This window comes from Pan troglodytes, chromosome 8, assembly GCF_028858775.2.
Source record: "Pan troglodytes isolate AG18354 chromosome 8, NHGRI_mPanTro3-v2.0_pri, whole genome shotgun sequence".
Taxonomy (NCBI): domain Eukaryota; kingdom Metazoa; phylum Chordata; class Mammalia; order Primates; family Hominidae; genus Pan; species Pan troglodytes.
In genome coordinates, this window is record NC_072406.2 from 144,237,205 (window position 1) to 144,256,173 (window position 18,969).

Here is an 18,969-nt window from a genome sequence, read left to right on the forward strand (position 1 = left end):
GGCACAGGTTTGGAGGATTGGGGTTGAGGAGGTATGTGGACCGACAGAACGTGTGGAGGGGGCTGGAGGTGAGGGGGCTTTTGTGCTCCACGTGCGTGCTCCCCAGGGCTCCTCCTGCACCTGCAAGCTCGGTGGGGGTGGGGGTGGGGGGCGTGGTTCAGGGGATTCCCAGCTCTGCAGAGGTCGCCAGATCTGCTGCTCTATCCCAGCCTTTCACAAAGCGCGCATCGGTGTGGCCGTGGTGGCGTGGATGGAGATTATATGTGGGCTGAACACCAACAAGTGGGTGCGGACCTTCCTCCCGCTTTACCCTGAAGTCCCAGCCCGGAGCACGCGGCCGTGGTGAGCTGCGATCCCAGGCCCCGGCGCAGCGCTGAGATTGTGGCTCTCAATCCGCAGCAGCTGCTTCATTTGCTCAATGCCAGACTCCAAAAAGCATTTCTCTCGCAACAGGCCAGGGGAGGCAGCGTTCGGGGATGGGACGCCAAGAGTTAAGGGTGAGGCCGCACGCGTGCAGCTCCCCCGTGCTGCGCATGGCGCTGGGATCGGCCTGAGCGGCGGGTGAGTCCCTCTAAGCCGGCGGCGCCCGGTGCCCGTCACCCGAGCCGCGCCGGTCCCCGGCTCCCTACGCGCGCCCCGCGGCCCCCGGGCTATTTTCAGCCACGCCGAGCCCTGTTTTAGGAGCTTGCACAGCGGCTCCGCGGAGACCGGGACTGCGTGGGGGAGGATCGCGGCGGGGGCCGTCGCCGAGCAAGGAGCGCGGCCGCGGGGACCGCCCGGGAGTGGGGGCGGCGGGGCGGGCCGGGTTCGGGGCTCCTGCCCGCGGTGACGGTGACGCGCGCCCCCGCCCGCCGCCTCTGCCATGGCCGATCCGGTCCGTCGGACGCCGCCCAGAGTCGCTCGCGGGGAGCCTCGGTGAGCAGCGGCCGGGGTGGGGCCGCGACCGGGGGCCGGGCCTCTGCGCTGCGTCTGGCACGGTGCGTCCGGGACGCGGGCGCCCTGGCGGCCGTGGGGCGGGCGGGGGGCGACGTCCCGAGGGAGGGGGTCCTGCGGCAGAGACGCCCCTGTCTGGGGCGGGGTCCTCCTTGCCTCTCCCGGCGGCCCCCCCCCCCACCCGTGGGCGGGTCCTCTCCACGGCACCCCCTGCCCTGCACAGGCCTCGGCGCTGGCGTGACGCGGCCACTGGGTGGGGCCCGCGCAGGTGCTGGGCCAGGGCTGGGGACCCGCATCTCCGTGTCTCCGACTGTGCCTCCTGCGGAAAGGGGCGCCGTGCGATTATTTTTATCTTGGTGTCTGGTTTTTAAATTTCACAGCCCCCATTTCAGGGATGGCCAGCGTGGCCGTGGGATGCTGATGATACGGGAAGCCAGAGAATAAAGGCTTTGGTGGAGGTCGGGAGGAGGCGCCGGCCTGGACAGTTTTCCTAGAAAATATTCTCTGCGTGCACCCGCGACCTTGCCTCTCGTGGAAAGCCGCTGGGAGTTGGAGCGGCTCCCTCCTGCCCCCGTCTGAGGTCTGGCTGGCTGTTTTCTTGGTGAGGTGCTGGAATGCACAGGAGGCTCTCCTAGGCAAGCTGTCTGCAAATGTAAGAAACGGGGTGGTGACGCGCAGACCTGGGATTCGCTTGCAGAACCGTAGGAAATCCGTTGTCATGGAGGGAGCCAGGGAGCTCTTAGGTGTTGGGGAAGCCTCCCTCCACCTGCGGGTGGGTGGCAGGAGGAGAAAGTGCCAGGCCGTGTGTCTGCAGGGGCTGAGGATTAAACGCAGGGGTCAAAAGACCCCTGCTGGATTTGGTGGTGAATCAGTGCTGGCTTTGGCAGCTGGGGCAGGATTCCCTCCCTCAAGTAAAGGGCAAGTCGGGCTGCTCTGCTGACCCCTTAGTAAACTGGAGTGGGGAGGGCGGAGTGTCTCCAGGAGGCTCAGCGGAAGGCGGGCAGGCACCCTGCAGCCCTTTCAGGAGGAAGAGCCTGGCCAAGCGCATATCTGGTTTGGGCTTCAGTTGCCTGGGCCACAGCGCAGGCTTCCCCCTAACCCTGCCCCGGGGGCCTGGCCCAGGGCTGCTCTGGGGCTGTAGAGAACAGCAGTACCAATTGGCCCAGAGTCGGTTACAGCCTTTGCCACAAATCTGGAAGAAGCCGGGAATGTCACTCCTTGTCTGGCCTGGTCAGCTTTCTACTACAAAGTAATATGCCTGGCAAGAAGCAACTTATGTAACAAGTTATAGTTTGGAGTTCATTGAGGATATAGTTTAAGTAGGATTTTTCAAGCAAATTGATCTGTCCATGGACAAGCTTCCTGTTTTAGGACATTATTTATATTGAAAATAGCTGCCCAGACATGATTCTGGCTTTTATTGTCAATTTCCAACGATAGCCACTGAAATCCAGATTTTGAAAGGGAAAGATGAAGAGGACGGGTGGTGGGTTCAGTTCAGATGCCCCAAAACAAGCTGTCACCAGCATGCCCTGCAGTCAGCGTTTCTCACACTCCAGGTGCCCCGCGGGAGCCCACGCACAGGGCACAACCCCCACGGCAGTCAGCTCATGGTCAGCAGGTTCCAGGCTCTGGGGTTTGGTCCCACAAGTGTGCATCCGTGACACTTTTGCAAGATCTAGGAGTTTGTGGAAAATGGCATAACAATAAACTAATTTTTAAAAAACAATGACACAAAGGAAATAGTGATGATCAAAATAGTCAACCATGGCCAGGCGTGGTGGCTTACGCCTGGAATCCCAGCACTTTGGGAGGCCCAGGTGGGTGGATCACCTGAGGTCAGGAGTTCTAGACCAGCTTGGCCAACATAGTGAAACCCTGTCTCTACGAAAAATACAAGAATTAGCTGGGCATGGTGCGCCTGTAATCCCAGCTCCTCGGGATGGTGAGGCAGGAGAATTGCTTGAACCCAGGAGGCAAGAGGTTGCAATGAGCTGAGATCGCGCCACTGCACTCCAGCCTGGGCAACAGAATGAGACTGTCTCAAAAACAAAAAACAAAAAACAAAAAAACAAAACCATCATAAACATACTTGCTGCATGTATGGCAGGCTCTGTTCCATTTCTTTACCTGTGTTAAGGGGTGTGGGTGTCCCCCTGTTGGGGTACAAGAGCTGGGCTGCAGGGGCTCAGAAGAAGCCCGGGATGGGCTGGGAAGAGCTGCAGAGGCAGGTGGAGGCCACACCCTTCACCCAGCGGAGCCGCTCGTGAGGCCACATGGGGAACCAGGCTCAGGCCACATCATCAAGGAGCATGCAGTTCAGCAAGGGAGGAGGTGCAGACATCGCCTAAAATCACCAGAACTAAGGAGTCTGGAGTTGCAAAATCAGCATTCAAACCTCTGTCTCATTTTTAAAAATATTTAAACATTTTTTATAGAGACAAGATCTTGCTATATTGCCCAAGCTGGTCTTGAACTCCTGATCTCAAGTGATCCTCCTACCTTGGTCTCCCAGACTGCTGGGATTATGGGCATGAGCCACCGTGCCCAGCCAGGACCTATGTCTCTTAGCTGTGATTCAGGAGCTTAGTCACCTCAGCTTGGGCCCGGATCCCACACCAGGCCCCTGTCTGCCCTGCCTTGCCCCCTCGGGTTTTGACATCCCCCCATACCTGCAACCCCCAAGCAGAACAGTCTCAGTCAGGCCACCCACCGTTTCCCAGTAGGGCCAAGGGCTAGACCCTTTCTCCCATGGCCCCTGGACAGCGTGCTCCCCGCACAGCTGTGAGGCCTGGCCCTCCACACCTGCCAGGACTTCCTGCTGCATGTCACCTGCCTGTGGCTCACTGGCTTCCCCGGCAGAGGTCTCTTAGTACAGCAGCACATCTGTGCACTCCAGAGAGGCGACCCCCACTCCCTCCATAGCGCTGGGCTGTCAGACCAGTGAGGTCTGAAAATCTGGCTGGCCCCCCATTCCCTACAGCGGCATCTGGCAAAGGTCTTGAAGATGGGGGAGGCTTCATTTCTGGCCTCCTCTCTCGGCCTCCAGCCGCTGTATTGACTTGGCTCTTACAGCCTCTCTGGCTTGCCCCCACCTCCACGCCTCAAGTGCTGGGGTGCCTCTGCAAGTCACGCTGTGTGTGGAGGTCTCACTGCTCCCCAAGTCTTTGCCATGATGCTAAGCACTTGGGTTCCTTCACAAGCTCGTGCTTCTTTGTTTTGTTTATAAAAATTCTGAAATTTCAGAAGGCTGGGGTGAAGACAATCAGTACTCATAACTAACACCTGCCCAGGTGACTTCTGTAAGTCATTAGGTGCTGCTGTGGACCAAATTGTGTCCCCCAAGTTCACAGGTTGTGCTCTGTCCCCCAATGTAATGGTATTGAGGGGTGGGCCCTTTGGGAGCTGACGGGGTGAGATGAGGTTATAGGGTGGGCCCCCAGGATGGGATGGGTGCCCTTACAAGAAGGGACATGGGATCGGGCTCTCTCCACAGGGCACAGAGGCAGCTCTGTAAGCCAGGAAGGACCCTCACCAGGAACCAAACCGGCCGGTTCCTTGGCCTCAGACTTCCAGCTCCAGAACTGTGAGAAATGTCTTGTTTAGGCTGCCTGGTCTGTGGCATATTGTGATGGGGATGAGCTGACCGAGACAGGGCCCTCCACTCGCTCCGTATCTATACATCTGCTGGCTGCCTGCTGACCTCCTGACCGCTGATGGGTTTGCAAACTCCCCCAGCCACACACAGAGTTTGGATCATGCTATAATAATTTTATATCCTGCTTTTTAAAAATGTCACATTCATGAGCATTTTTTTACTATTCAATTGTTTCTTTAATCAGTTCCTTATAAAGTATTTTGGGTTGATTTTAATCCTTTACAATTGTGAACCACTCCCGATGAGCTTTTTTTTTTTTATTTTCATTTTTTTTTTTATCGTGGTAGATAAGAACACTTAACATGAGATAAATCCTCTTAAATTTTAAGTGTACGACACTTAAAGGGTCAATGACCCTTGGTGGTTGGTGCAGGTTCAGCGCAGAATAGCAGATTTCTGGAGGTTATTCCTCTCACTTAACATTAACAGAAACTTTTCTCTGTTGAGAGCTCCCACTTCCTGGCCCTGGAAGCCTCCCTTCCAGTCTTTATTGTTGTGATTTGACTGTTTTCAACACCTCATAGAAGTGGAATCGTGCAGTACTCAATTTTCTGTGCCTGGCTTATTTCACTTAGCGTGGTGTCCTCAAGGTCCATCCAGGCTGCAAATGGCAGAAGCACCTGTGTCTCGCGGCTGAGCGGCATTCGTCAGATGTGCACACCACATTTTCTTTTTGAGATAGAGTCTTGCTGTCACCCAGGCTGGATGGAGTACAGTGGTGTGATCTCAGCTCACTGCAACCTCTGCCTCCTGGGGTCAAGCGACTCTCATGCCTCAGCCTCCCAAGTAGCTGGGACTAAAGTGTGTGCCACCATGCCCAGCTAATTGACACCACATTTTCTATAAACATTCATCACCTGTTTATTTTAAGGCTTTCCTGTGGATCAGACAAACTGGAGTGCATGTGTTTCAGAGAGTGGAGAGCTGGCTGGGTCCCGGTGGGCTGGAGTGGGTGGTAGGTGCCAGTGGGAACAGCCAGGGCGGGGAAACCTGAGAGGAGGTGAGAGGATGAGGGCCGCTGTGTGCAGGATCCCGGCAGCATGGGCTGTGTTCTGGGAGCTGCTGCCCCGGACGGGCACAGCGGTAAAAACCAGGAGCCAGTGTGGCCCCTCTGCCGCGTGTCCCCAGGCCCTAGGAGGTGCATCTTCTGGTGTTGGGAGTATGGGAGACTTGGCTGGGGCTGGGCCAGCAAGGCCAACACCCCCACTCCATTCCCTCGGCCAGTGGCATCATTGAGCACCACGGTCAGGAGAGGTGGAAACATAGCACGCTGCCCCCATGGCCCAGGCTGGGTGGGCATGTGAGCTGCTAAGAGAATTTCATTGTCCGTTATAGCTGGCCTGAACTGTCGCGTGGCCAGCCTGTGCCAGCAGACACCTGCTCTGCCTGGGATCCCCACCCTCTGAGGCCCAGGCCTGTGCCCATGGACACCCGCTCTGCCTGGGATCCCACCTCTGAGGCCTCTTCCATGGCTGCCTGTGTTTCTTTTCTTTCTATCCTTTCTTTCTTTTTTCTTTTTTCTTTCTTTTCTTTTCTTTTTTTTTCTTTGAGAAAAAGTTTTGCTCTTGTTGCCCAGGCTGGAGTACAGTGGTGCCATCTCGGGTCACTGCACCCTCCACCTCCCAGGTTCAGGTGATTCTTGTGCCTCAGCCTCCCAAGTAGCTGGGATTACAGGCATGTGCCACCACACCTGGCTAATTTTCGTATTTTTAATAGAGTCGGGGTTTCACCACGTTGGCCAGGCTAGTCTTGAATCCTGACCTCAAGTGATCTGCCAGCCTCAGCTTCCCAAAGTGCTGGGATTATAGGTGTGAGCCACCGTGCCCCACTAGTTTGCTTGCTCGCTCGCTCCTTCCTTCCTTCCTTCCTTCCTTCCTTCCTTCCTTCCTTCCTTCCTTCCTTCCTTCCTTCCTTCCTCCCTTCCTCCCTCTTTCCTCCTTCTCCTTTCACAGGGTCTCTGTCACCCAGGCTGGAGTGCAGTGGCGTGATCATGGCTCACTGCAGTCTCCACCTACTGGGCTCAAGTGATCCTCACACTTCAACCTCCTGAGTAGCTGGGACTACAGGTTTGCACCACCACGCCTGGCTGATTTTTGTATTTTTGTAGCGACGGGTCTCTCTGTTGTCCAATCTGGTCTCGAACTCCTGGGCTCAAGTGATCTGCCCGCCTCGATCTCCCAAAGTGTTGGGATTCCAGGTGTGAGCCACGGCGGCCTGCTGTGTTTCTCTTTTCCTCTTCACTCCTCTTCATGGTGCGGCCACCCTGGATCACCCGGAGTTCCTCCCTCCCCATCCTGGCTGCAGGGATGAGTGCAGGCTCTCAGGAACCAGGGGCTGCGTGGGGAGAGGGCTGGAGCCCGTGTCCTCTGACAGCCAGGCCATGGCATCCTGGAGCAGCTGTGGAGAGCCTGTCTGTCCCTTTCCTCTGGTTTTGGAGCTCTCTGCCATCGTAACTCACCCTGGATCATTAGGGTATTAGAAATAGTTAAGAAAACCAGGTGCTTGAAGAGCTGTTTTGTATCAGCTTTACTTGGCTGGTCCTATAAAAGGCTTTTCCTTTGGGAGCCCAGGGTGGGTGGATTGCTTGAATCCAAGAGTTCGAGACCAGCCTGGGCATCATGGCAAGACCCCATGTCTCAAAAAAAAAAAAACAAAAATTAGCGAGTTATGGTGGCACGTTCTTGAGGTTCCAGCTACTCGGGAGATTGAGGTGGGAGGACTACTTGAGCCCAGGAGACAGGTTGCAGTGAGCTGAGATCACACCACTGCACTCCAGCCTGGGCAACAGAGCAAGATCCTCTCTTAAAAACACAAAAGGCTTTTCCTGGTTGGGAAGCTTTGTAATAGTTTATTTCTTAATGTGGCTGTGTTTTGTTCCCTCTGCTGGTCAATGTCATAGGCTGTTTGCATTTTACTTTTTAATTTTTTTCTTTTTGAGTCTCACTCTGTCACCCAGGCTGGAGTGCAGTGGTGTGATGTGGGCTCACTGCAGCCTTGACCTCCCAGGCTCAAGTGATCCTCCCACCTCAGCCTCCCTAAGTGCTGGGATTACAGGCATGAGCCGCTGCACCTGGCCCTTTCCGTTTTGTGTGTGTGTGTGTGTGTGTGTGTGTGTGTGTATGTTTGTGTTATACAAATCTGCACTGTACCTTTTGTATTATCCACACATGGTTTCTAACCTGGGCTTTTCTAGGTTGGAGTCTGCTGCAGCAACGCAGAGAGAATCCAGGGGGAAACGGGGTTGGATGCTGTTGCCCCCAAAGCACTTCTTTCCTGTTTTAGTTTTTAAATGTTTTTCAGTCCTAGTCAGGATTCCAGCAAAGCATTTCTCTGATGAGAATCCCACAGGCGCCTGGGCTTTACCAATGTGGGGGTCCAGGAGCCCGTGGACACAGGCAAGCCCGAGGGAAATGTTTTCCACCTGGACACAGCATGACGAGGAGGGCTGGGGGGAGCGGGGCCCTTTCTAGCCCTGGCTCTTCATCAGCTGGACCGTGTGGGGAGGAAGAATTCTCTGCCCCGCCCTGGGCTTCAGGTGTCGGTGTTAATGATTTCCTGGGTGGTTTTCCTTAACATTTGAATTAAAATCCCAAGAGGAGAATAAGGATTGGAAATAAGCTAGGAATTAAACTCAAGTTGAGTTTTTTGCTTTTTGAGCAATGAGATTCAAGATCTTTCCTCTTATCCTCCTGGGCCTGCGTTTGATCCCAGCATGGTCCCAAAATCCATCCAAAGAGGGCGGGAAGTGCACAGACCTCGGGGTTCAGTAGGCTCTCGGGCAGTTCAGATACCGTGTGTGCAGTAGCGCTTGTGGCCCACCTGGGGACACAGGCTGCAGCCTTGATGCTGCTCCCCTGGGACCAGCCCAATGCCTGGTGGGGGGGCTTCTCTGGGCCCTCAGCTGCCCTTAGGGCCGCCCTTCCAGGTGGCTCGCCACAGCTCCTGCTCCAGTGCCCTTAGCAGACATTTCCTAGACACGTCTCCTGGTCCAGGCATCATGGACCTCCCTGGGGTGAGTAGTCAACACAGACACAGTCCCTGCCTGCTGGGAGTGGCCAGTGGCTGAGACAGACACAACTTCAGCCGTCGTGCAAACAGGTCATCTTAGCAGTGACCACTGCCACCAACGAGTTGTCACAATTCTGCAAGAGCTTGTGACGGGAGCTCACCAGTCTAGTAGGGAAGCTCAGAGAAGGCTGCCTGGGAAAATAGTTATGGCTGGTGCAGAGGAGGGTGCGGCCGGTGCAGAGGAGGGTGCAGGAGGAGTGGGAGAAGCCAGTGTGGCCCAAGGGAGCTGGGGTGCACCTGGTTCTAGAGCAGCCTGGGGTCCGGGCGCGGGCTCTTCCTCAGGGCAGCAGGACGCCACCGCATGCTGCACTCAGGATGGAGGTTTTGTTTTAAATTGTGGCGAAATACACATACAAGTCACCATCTGAACCATTTTTAGGTGTGCGGCTCAGTGAGAGTAGGTACAATCGCGGTGCTGTGCAAACCACCCCCAGAACTATTTCATCTTCCCAAACGGAAACTGTACCCCCCACCCAGCGCCTGGCACCCCCACTGGTCTTTGATTCCTTTAGGGCCTCAGCTGAGTAGAATCATGGTATTTGTGTGTGTGTGTGTGACTGGCGTGCTTCACTCGTGTTGCATGCGCGTCAGGATTTCCTTCCTTGAAGGCTGAATCCTACTCCACGTAAGGGATGTGCGTTTTGCTGACTCATCATCCGCGGGTGGACACTGGGGGGCTGCACGTTTCAGTCTTGCGAATCATGCTGCTGTGAACAGGGATGTGCACATGCCCGTCCGAGATTCTGCTTTCAGTTCTTTCATCCCGTTTTCCACAGTGCCTGCCTCAGTTGAGGTTCCCACCAGCCGTGCACGAGCGTTCCGGTTTCCCCACATCCTCACAACACTCCCTTTCCACTCTGTTCCGTTTTGATCCCGGCCATCCTCACAGGTGAGCAGGTGGCTCGCTGCAGCTGGGTCTGCGTTTCCCCAGTGAGCAGGGATTCTGAGCCTGTTTCATGCTTGCTGGCTGCCTGGATGTTGGCTTCTCCCTTCTTCCTGATGTGATTTTGGGCATGTCTCTGTCTCCCCGGCAGATTTTAAGCTCCTCTAGGAGAGGGTCCGAGGCTGACTTAGCACCGCACCACCCTCCACCCGCACCTGGCACAGGTGGGTGCTCAGGAGAGGCAGCTTCCCTAATTAGTGAAGGGCACGTGTGGCTGTGCTGAGGCCCTTGTGTCTTCCAGCCCTCAAGGAGAGCCCGCGGTGTGAGCTGAGGTGTCGAGAGGGAAGTGTACTGAGGTCTGCAGCTCACTTGGAAGTGAATACAAAAGTATGATATGTGTTTATAATTCTTTATTTCAAAAATATACTTCAGCTGGACACAGTGGCTCATGCCTATAATCCCAGCACTTTGGGAGACCGAGGCAGGAGCATCTCTTGAGCTCAGGAGTTCCAGACAAGATTGGGCAATATAGTAAGACCCCATCTTTACAAAACATCTGGGAAAAAAATTAGCTGGGCTTGGTGGCACATACCTGCAGTCCCAGCTACTCAGGAGGCTGAAGTGGGAGGATCACTTGAGCCAGGGAGGTAGAGGTTGCAGTAAGCTGAGATTGCATCACTGCACTCCAGCCTGGGTGACAGAGCAAGATCCTGTCTTAAAAAAAAAAAAAAAAACTACACACACACACTCTTTATATTCAGTTTAAGGTAAAATTTACACACAATGAAATGCGTGGATCTTGAGTGAGTTTTGATAAATTCACACACCTGTGTAACCCACACCCGGCAGATATTACAGAACATAGCCATCAGCCTAGAAGGTTCCTGACACCCCCAGCTTCCACGCTCCCACCACAGATGCATTCAGCCACTCTCTGACTTCACATAGATAAAGCCGTCCAGGGGCCAGGCGCGGTGGCTCATGCCTGTAATCCCAGCACTCTGGGAGGCCGAGGCTGGCAGATCACAAGGTCAGGAGATCAAGACCATCCTGGCTAACACGGTGAAACCCCGTCTCTACTAAAAATAGAAAAAAATTAGCTGGGCGTGGTGGCGGGCGCCTGTAGTCCCGGCTGCTGGGGAGGCTGAGGCAGGAGAATGGCATGAACTTGGGAGGCGGAGCTTGCAGTGAGCCGAGATCGCGCCACTGCACTCCAGCCTGGGTGACAGAGCAAGACTCCGTCTCAAAAAGAAAAAAAAAAAAACCATCCAGGGCGTCCACTTTGCACCTGGCTTTCTGTTCTCAGCATCGCGTCTTGGGTCTTCCATTTCTGTGTGTGTCCAGCTCGCCTCTTCTTACCGCCTCGTGCTGGTCAGCTGTGCGCATCCGCCAGGGCTTATTTCATTCACCTAGTTTAGGCTCTTTTAAATCAAGCTGTCATGAACTTTTAAGTTTTAAAATAATTTTAGATTTACCACAAAAGTTGCAAAAACAGAAGAGAATTCTGTATACCCTTCACCCAGGTTCTCCTAAGGTTTTTTCAACCTAAGAGGAAGAAGCTGAGGCAAAATTAACCCAAGTAGAGAGCTATTTGGGCCAAGCTTGAGGAACTTGCCGCTTGGGAACACTGATTAAAGTTGCCCTTAATATACACTGTGATTAGCAGCAGTTACAACTGGATTTTTTTTTTAGTTGGGGTCTTGCTCTGTTGTCCAGACTGGAGTGCAGGGGCATAATCAGAGCTCATTGCAACCTTGTACTCCTGGGCTCAAGCAATTGTCCTGCCCCAGCTCTCCTGAGTCACTGGGACTGCAGGTGCCACCACACCCAGCTATTTAAAAACATTTTTGTGTGTGTGGAGACAGGGTCTCACTATGTTGCCCAGGCTAGTCTTGAACTCCTGGCCTCCAGCAATCCTCCTAAAGTGCTGGGGTTATAGCCATGAGCCACTGCACCCAGCCACAAGCAGGTTTTTTAAGGTAAAAAGGCGGGGCAGGGAGTGGACTGATATAAAGTTGTTTGTCAGAAATTCTCATTGGTTTGCAGAGATAACATTGATTGGCATTGGCTATCCATAGCTAAGCTACAGGCCATGGGTTATAGTGTCTGGTGCAGCATTACTGCGTTAATTGATAGTTACCGTGGCAATAGCAGTTTCCAGAGAGGAACGCATAACTCAAAGTGGAGGAGTAGGGCATGACTGCTGCCTCGTTTTAATGTGTCTCTGGGCCTGATCATTAAAAGGACCCGCATACTTCAGATAAAGTTCTTTTTCTTTTCCAGCTAGCATCTCGTACAGCCACAGTGCATTTGCCAAAACCAGGACACTAACATTGGTAGAACATCATCACCCAAGCCACACACCTGTCCTAATCCCACAGGTTCCCGTGGGCATCCTCCTCCTGACCCAGGGTCCCCACCCACCCCCGCAAGCTGGCCGTGTGCGGAGCTGTGTGTCCCCCACCCTCCCGCCCCGCCCCCCGCAAGCTGGCGGTGCATGGAGCTGTGCGCCCCCACCGCGCCACGAGCTTTCAGTGCACAGAACTGAGTGTTCCCCACCCCCCGCCCCGCCCTCTGCGAGCTGAGTGTCCCTTCATGGAGCTGTGTGTCCCCCCACCCCGCCACGAGCTTTCAGTGCACAGAACTGTGTGTTCCCCACCCCCCGCCCCGCCCCCCGCGAGCTGACGGTGCATGGAGCTGGGGTGCACGGAGCTGTGTGTCTCCTCGGGCTCCTCCGGCTGTGGCGCCGCCTGTGTCTTGTATTGTGTGGCCTTGGTCCTTCTGAAGACTTCTCGTCGGTTATTTCATAAAGGGTCCCCAGTGTGGGTTTAGCTGGGGTTCTCTGGTGACGGGAACGAGGTCGTGCATTTTGGTAGGAACAGCATGGATGGTGCATCCTCCGCGTGGAGCAGAGCAGGTGTGATGTTGACGGCGATGTTGCTGGACCACGGGGCTGAGGTTGTGTCTGCTGGTTTCTCCTCGGGGAAGGGGCTTCCTTTTGGGAAGTCCCTGTTCAGAGCTTTCCTCCGTAGTTAATGGCTCTCCGAGCGCTGCTTTGAGACTGTGCAGGGCCTGCTTCTTGGGCCTGGTTCTTGAGTCTCTGCTCCTGGCCTTGGCACCGGGTGCTCTCGGGCTCCCAGGCACTGGCCTGTTGTGCTTTTCCATTCCCTGCGATTTGCTGTTAGGAAAGGCTGTTCCTTCTCCCCATGTGTCTGTTTGTTTATGTCAGTAGGGACACGTGGATACTTATTCCATGGGCTAAAATCCGGTAATGACAATATTTGTTTTGTTAAACAAATCACTCCAGCTTTGAGCTTCAGGAGCTCCTGGCTGGCTGCTGTGTTCTGTTGACCAGCTCATCATGGTTTTGCGGTGTGTGTGTGTGTTTTGTTAAGTATTTCCTTACTTTCTGGAACCATCAGAAATTCCAGGCTTGACTGTTTCTTTTTTTTTTTTTTTTTTTTTTTTTGAGATGGAGTCTTGCTCTGTCACCCAGGCTAGAGTGCTCCGCCTCCCGGGTTCACGCCATTCTCCTGGCTCAGCCTCCTGAGTAGCTGGAACTACAGGCACCCGCCACCACCCCCGACTAATTTTTTTTGTATTTTTTGGTAGAGACGGGGCTTCACCGTGTTAGCCAGTATAGTCTCGATCTCCTGACCTCGTGATCTGCCTGCCTTCGCCTCCCAAAGTGCTGGGATTACAGGCGTGAGCCACCGCGCCCGGCCTGGGCTTGACTGTTTCTAAAATCCTTAGTCCGTGCTTTCTTTGGTGGAGCTTTTTTTTTTCTTTTTAATGTTGCCACATTGTTTCTTTACTTCTCTGCATGTCCTGAAAGCTGCTGCTGGTCCCGGCCGACTCCATCAAGTTAATTGACCTTTTTGCCTGGAAGCCTTGAGGATTTTATCTTTAGCTCTGAAATGGAATAGTTTCACCAGCATGTCTCAAAGTTGGTGGTCTGGGTTGATTTTCTAGCGGCTGGCGAGCTCTTTGCACCGTGGATTCGGGTCTGTTTCTATGTAGGGACGGTCTTCCGGGAGCACAGCTATAGCTGTGAGCACCGACCCACGGCTTTGCTTCCCTTCCTTAGGGCTGGGAGTGCTGCCCTCCTCCTCACCTTCCACCTCCTCCTCTTTCTTGCTGACCTGTTACTTTTCTCTTTATGTCATTTTATTTTCTTGTTTCTCCCCTTGCCTATTCTTCAACTGCCTCTTATTAAATTGTCATTTGTGTTATTCTCCCTTGGGCATCTTACAATTTATTTCTCATTTTTGAGATGCTTTTTTTTCCTGAGTTCAATAAATTCTTTTTTCATTTCTCTGATTTTTTGCCCTAAGCTGTTGAATTCCTAAATCGGGGTGTTTTTCCATACCCTTGAATGCTGTTTGCGTGTGCCTGGTTCTGTTTGGATGTACAGGTTTCTTCTGCCTTGTGTTTTTTCTTTTTTAAAAGTGGGGGAGGTCTCACTATGCTGCTCAGGCTGGTCTCCAACTCCTGAATTCAAGTGATCCTCCCGCCTTGGCCTCCCAAAGTGCTGGGATTACAGGAGTGAGCCACCCTTCCCAGCCCTATGGTGGTTTTTAACAGGGAGGGAATTTGTATCAGTTCTTTTTCCTGATTTTCTTCCATAGTCTTCTGTGACGTTTTTGTTTTGGCTATTTTTGATATTGGGATATTTTACAAGGTTCCCAGCTTAATGAATCCCTTTTCTGTCAGCCTGGCGATGTCCACACATTTTAGTGAGGTTTTTTTGTTTCGTTTTGATGATGGAGGTTTGTGAATATTCCCAAGTTCATGGTCATATTCTGTCTCACAGGACCTTCTCTCTTTCTCTCTCTTTTTCTTCTTTTCTCTTCCTCTACCTGATTGCCAAAGGGAGCTTCTCTCTTCCTTTTTGCCTTCTTTTCTCCCCGGAAGCTCTGTGTTTGGAGGACTGATGTTTTCAGTTGCATGCCGGTTTCCATCACTCTTGCCTCTCTGAGCCGGGTTTGCCTCTCTGAAGAGCTCACAGCCCATTTCCTGGCCCTCAGATCCTCGCGCTGCCCGTTAACAGGGTCTGGCTGCTTGGGTTCTCTGAGGCTTCTTTCCGGCAGTGACGGAGGCCCTGCCCAGGCACCTCTCTGGCTCACCCACGTGGAAAGCAGCTTTCTTCTTTGTGGTGGCGTCCAATGGACCCTTCATCGCTCAGCTTGGGTCCCTGTGGTTTCTGCTGGTCGCCTTTGCCACCAGAGGGCGGGAAGTAGTGGGGTGGGGAGCGGGAGGATGTGGGGCCTGGATTTGTTGCTTTTTCTCTTTTTACTCAGTTACTTAGCAGTTTTTGGCACTCTCCGTCTTCATCTTCAAGTCATGCCAAGGGTGTAGTTTGGTGAAGGATTTCTTGAGGTTGTAAAATTATTTTACATAATTTAGGAAGGAGATTTGGGGGGGGGCGTTGATTATGGTAACAGCCTACATTAGCTTCCACCCTGATCATTCCCATACAAGGCACATTTTTTCATTTCTTGTGGAGAACCTTCTAGGGGTAGAACCACTGGGTTGTAAGGTAGGTGTGCATTTTGACTTATAAGAAAAACAAAACACCACATGCACCATTTTGGATGAAAGTTGTTCTGCATCCTTGCTAACATCTGGCACGGTTGGTCTTGTTAATTCCAGCCGTTCTGGTGAGTGGGTACCTGCCTGTCTTTCCTGGCACGGTTGGTCTTGTTAATTCCAGCCGTTCTGGTGAGTGGGTACCTGCCTGTCTTTCCTGGCACGGTTGGTCTTGTTAATTCCAGCCGTTCTGGTGAGTGGGTACCTGCCTGTCTTTCCTGGCACGGTTGGTCTTGTTAATTCCAGCCGTTCTGGTGAGTGGGTACCTGCCTGTCTTTCCTGGCACATTGGTCTTGTTAATTCCAGCCGTTCTGGTGGGTGGGTACCTGCCTGTCTTTCCTGGCACGGTTGGTCTTGTTAATTCCAGCCATTCTGGTTGGGGGGGTACCTGCCTGTCTTTCCTGGCATGGTTGGTCTTGTTAATTCCAGCCGTTCTGGTGAGTGGGTACCTGCCTGTCTTTCCTGGCACGTTGGTCTTGTTAATTCCAGCCATTCTGGTTGGGGGCGGGGGTATCTGCCTGTCTTTCCTGGCACGGTTGGTCTTGTTAATTCCAGCCATTCTGGTTGGGGGGGTACCTGCCTGTCTTTCCTGGCATGGTTGGTCTTGTTAATTCCAGCCGTTCTGGTCGGCGGTGGGGGGGGTGGGTACCTGCCTGTCTTTGTGGGTTTAATGACCATTTCCCTGCCTGCTCCTGATTCTGGCGGCTTCTTTACGTCTGTTGGACATTTGTACACCTACTTTTGTGAAGTGCCTGTTGGATTCTTTTGCCTATTTTTTAAATTAGGTTGTTTATCTTTTGACTTTATTTTTACTTTTTTTTTTTCTTTTTGAGACGTGGTCTCCCTTTGTTGCTCAGGCTGGAGTGCAATGGCACCATCTCAGCCCACTATAGCCTTGACCTCCTGGGCTCAAGCCATCCATCCTCCCACCTCAGCCTCCTGAGTAGTAGGAGACCACAGGCATCGGCAATCACACCCAGCTCATTTTTATATTTTTCTGTAGAGATGGTGTTTCGCCACATTGCCCAGGTTGGTCTCAAACTCTTGAGTTCAAAGTGATCCACCCACCTCAGCCTCCTAAAGTGCTGGGATTACAGGTGTTAGCCACCACGCCTGGCCAGCAGTTATTTTTCTAAAAGCATATTTAAAACATTATCCCAGCCAGTTGTGGTGGCTCACACCCAGTACTTTGGGAGGCAGAGGCAGGAGGATCATTTGAGTCCAGAATTTTGAAACCAGCCTGGGCAACATAGTGAGACCTTGTTTCTACAAAAAATAAAACCACAATTAGCCAGGCATGGTGGTGCATGCCTGTAGTCCCAGCTACTCAAGAGGCTGAGGGGCAGAGAACCACCTGAGTCTGGGAGGGTGAGGCTGCAGTGAGCTGAGATTGTGCCACTACACTCCAGCCTGGGTGACAGAGTGAGACCCTGTCTCAACAACAACACAACAAAAGCATGATTCCATTGTTGTGTGGCTTCCATTGTCCCTATAAGAAGTCAGCTGTTAGTCTAAATGTCCTTCGTTTGACCTTGAGCTTTTCCCTTGGCACATTTTGTTATTTTGTCTTTGTCCTTCCTGCTCCTTCTCCTCCTTGAGTTTTCTTATGTAGATCTAGATTTTGACTTATTTTGAATCTTCAGATTGTTGTCTTTCATCAATTCTAGAGAATTCTGTCATTATATCTTCAACTTTTGCATCTGGCAAGTTTTCCCCTTCATTTCTCCTTCTGAGAGACCTACTCATTCTATCCTTTATCTCTCGTATCTTCTTCTCTGGGTTCTGCCTCTTCGTTTGTTTCTTTGTGCTTAATTCCAGGTAATTTGTTCTGAATTATCTTCAGAGCATCCGTCCTCTCATCTGTTGTCCAATCTGCCACCAAAAGCGTCCATTGTGCCTTTCATTTTAATTATTACATTTGTTATTTCTAAGAATGTTCTTTTTATTCAAATTTGGTATATCACCTTTTATAGTTTTCTACTCCATGAAGTTATTTTCAAGCTTGTAACTTATTTCTTCAAAGAAATAGAAAAAGTTTATGTGGTGGGGAGTAAGGGTATATGGGAATTCTGTGCACTTTCTGCTAACTTTGCTGTGAACCTAAAACTGCTCTTAAAAGTCTAGTTTTAAAAATAGAATTGTTTTGTGAACTGTATTTGTCAATTCCAAAGTTCAAAAAGTCTGGGTCTTTTAATTGTTTGTATCCTGGCCCTTCCTCTTGTGCCTTGTTTCCTGGTTTCCTGGTTCTCATTGGCTGCATGTTAGGACATGTTTGTGGGGTTTCTCTGAGACCTGGGATCAATGTGCCTCCCCCAGAGAGGGTCACAGTTGCTCCTGCCAGGTAGCTGGAGGCTCTCCAGTTGGGAACACTTCAAGCCCTGGTTTCAGTCTGGAGTCCCTTGGTCTGCTGAGGTCATCTGCTGATCAGTCTCTGTCACCACCCTCAAAGTTGGGGTTTCTCCTTCCTTTTCCTTTTCTTCTGCTGCTGCCTACCAAGGCAGGCTTCTCTGCAGTCCTATGGAATTGGGGTGAGGCAGAGTGTGGGTTGTATAGTTCTGTTTCCTCTTACCCTAAGGGTTTGAACAGGGGAGACTGTCCTGTGGAACCCCACACCAAAGCAGACATGGGCTTTGTCTCTCATCTCCCTCATCCCCACAAGGTGATGGAACACAGGTGCAGGCTGGGTGCTGGTGAATGCCCTCAGGTGAGCACTGCTTTGGTTCTTCAGTAACCTGCTCATGTCTCTCAGTCTACGTGGTCCCACGTAATGTGGCCTCTCAGCACTTTTGTTACCTTAAGTGGGAGGTGAGTTCAGACCCCAACCAGCCCTAACCTAACCGTAGTTCTGACCTCACCTCGCTTGCCATTACCTGAGAGAGCTCTTCCAGTCCTCATTGTTTCCATGGATTGAAGAGGGTTTGGCGCTGTTGGAGGAGTGGAGCAGTGAGAACAAAATGCCGGCCACTGAGGATGTGGTGGCTCACGCCTGTAATCCCAGCACTTTGGGAGGCCGAGGCGGGCAGATCACGAGGTCAGGAGATCGAGACCATCCTGGCTAACATGATGAAACCCTGTCTCTACTAAAAAATACAAAAAATTAGCCAGGCATGGTGGTGGGCACCTGTAATCCCAGCTACTCGGGCGGGGGCTGAGGCAGGAGAACAGCGTGAACCCTGGAGGCAGAGCTTGCAGTGAGCTGAGATTGCGCCACTGCACTCCAGCCTGGGTGAGAGAACGAGACTCCGTCTCAAAAAAAAAAAAAAAAATGCTGGCCACTGAAAGCAGGGCTGTGAACATGGGGCTACCACGTCAGTTTTCAGCTCGTTTCTGGAATGGCCAAGGATGGACCAGGGGAACTTTGCATGAACTTGGAAGAGGACATGGAATGAGGCCTCTTCATATAACTTCCCTTCCCAGTGTCTGTGTAAACTGTGGTTCGGAGGAGCTGGCAGGCTCAGGGAAGGTTCTGTGACTGTAAGGGGCATGCCTGGAAAAGGCCTGGGTACCCTCCTCATTTTTTCCCCAATAACTTCAATTTACCAAGAATTTTTAAAAAGGGCGTGTGTAGGAAGACCACCAAGAAGCTTCATCTGTGAAGAAGCTCAGAGAAGAACTTCTTGGTTCGTGTTTCTGGTATCACTCACCTGCAGGGGTGCAGGCCAACATGGGAGGCTCTGCCGGAGGTTAGGGGCTAGCTTGGCAGATATGGGGGGAGACAAGGTGTGGTACAGGTGGGGTGTGTATGAGTCTAGGCCAGAACCACCCCTGGGTAGCCCACCCTACGGACCAGTCTCTGCTAGGGCTGACGCCAAGAGCTAGGTCAAGAGTCAGACAGAGG

At 52.5% G+C, this 18,969-nt stretch overlaps 1 protein-coding gene across 1 annotated transcript in view; it reads left to right on the forward strand.

Moving 5' to 3' along the window:
• Positions 1-810: 810 nt before the first annotated feature.
• Positions 811-18,969, forward strand: part of JAKMIP3 (Janus kinase and microtubule interacting protein 3) — a 150,864-nt gene continuing 132,705 nt past the window's right edge. The window contains exon 1 of the mRNA XM_063782293.1: positions 811-915. The gene's annotated coding sequence lies outside the window, so the exon portion shown is untranslated. The remainder of the gene's footprint in view (positions 916-18,969) is intronic.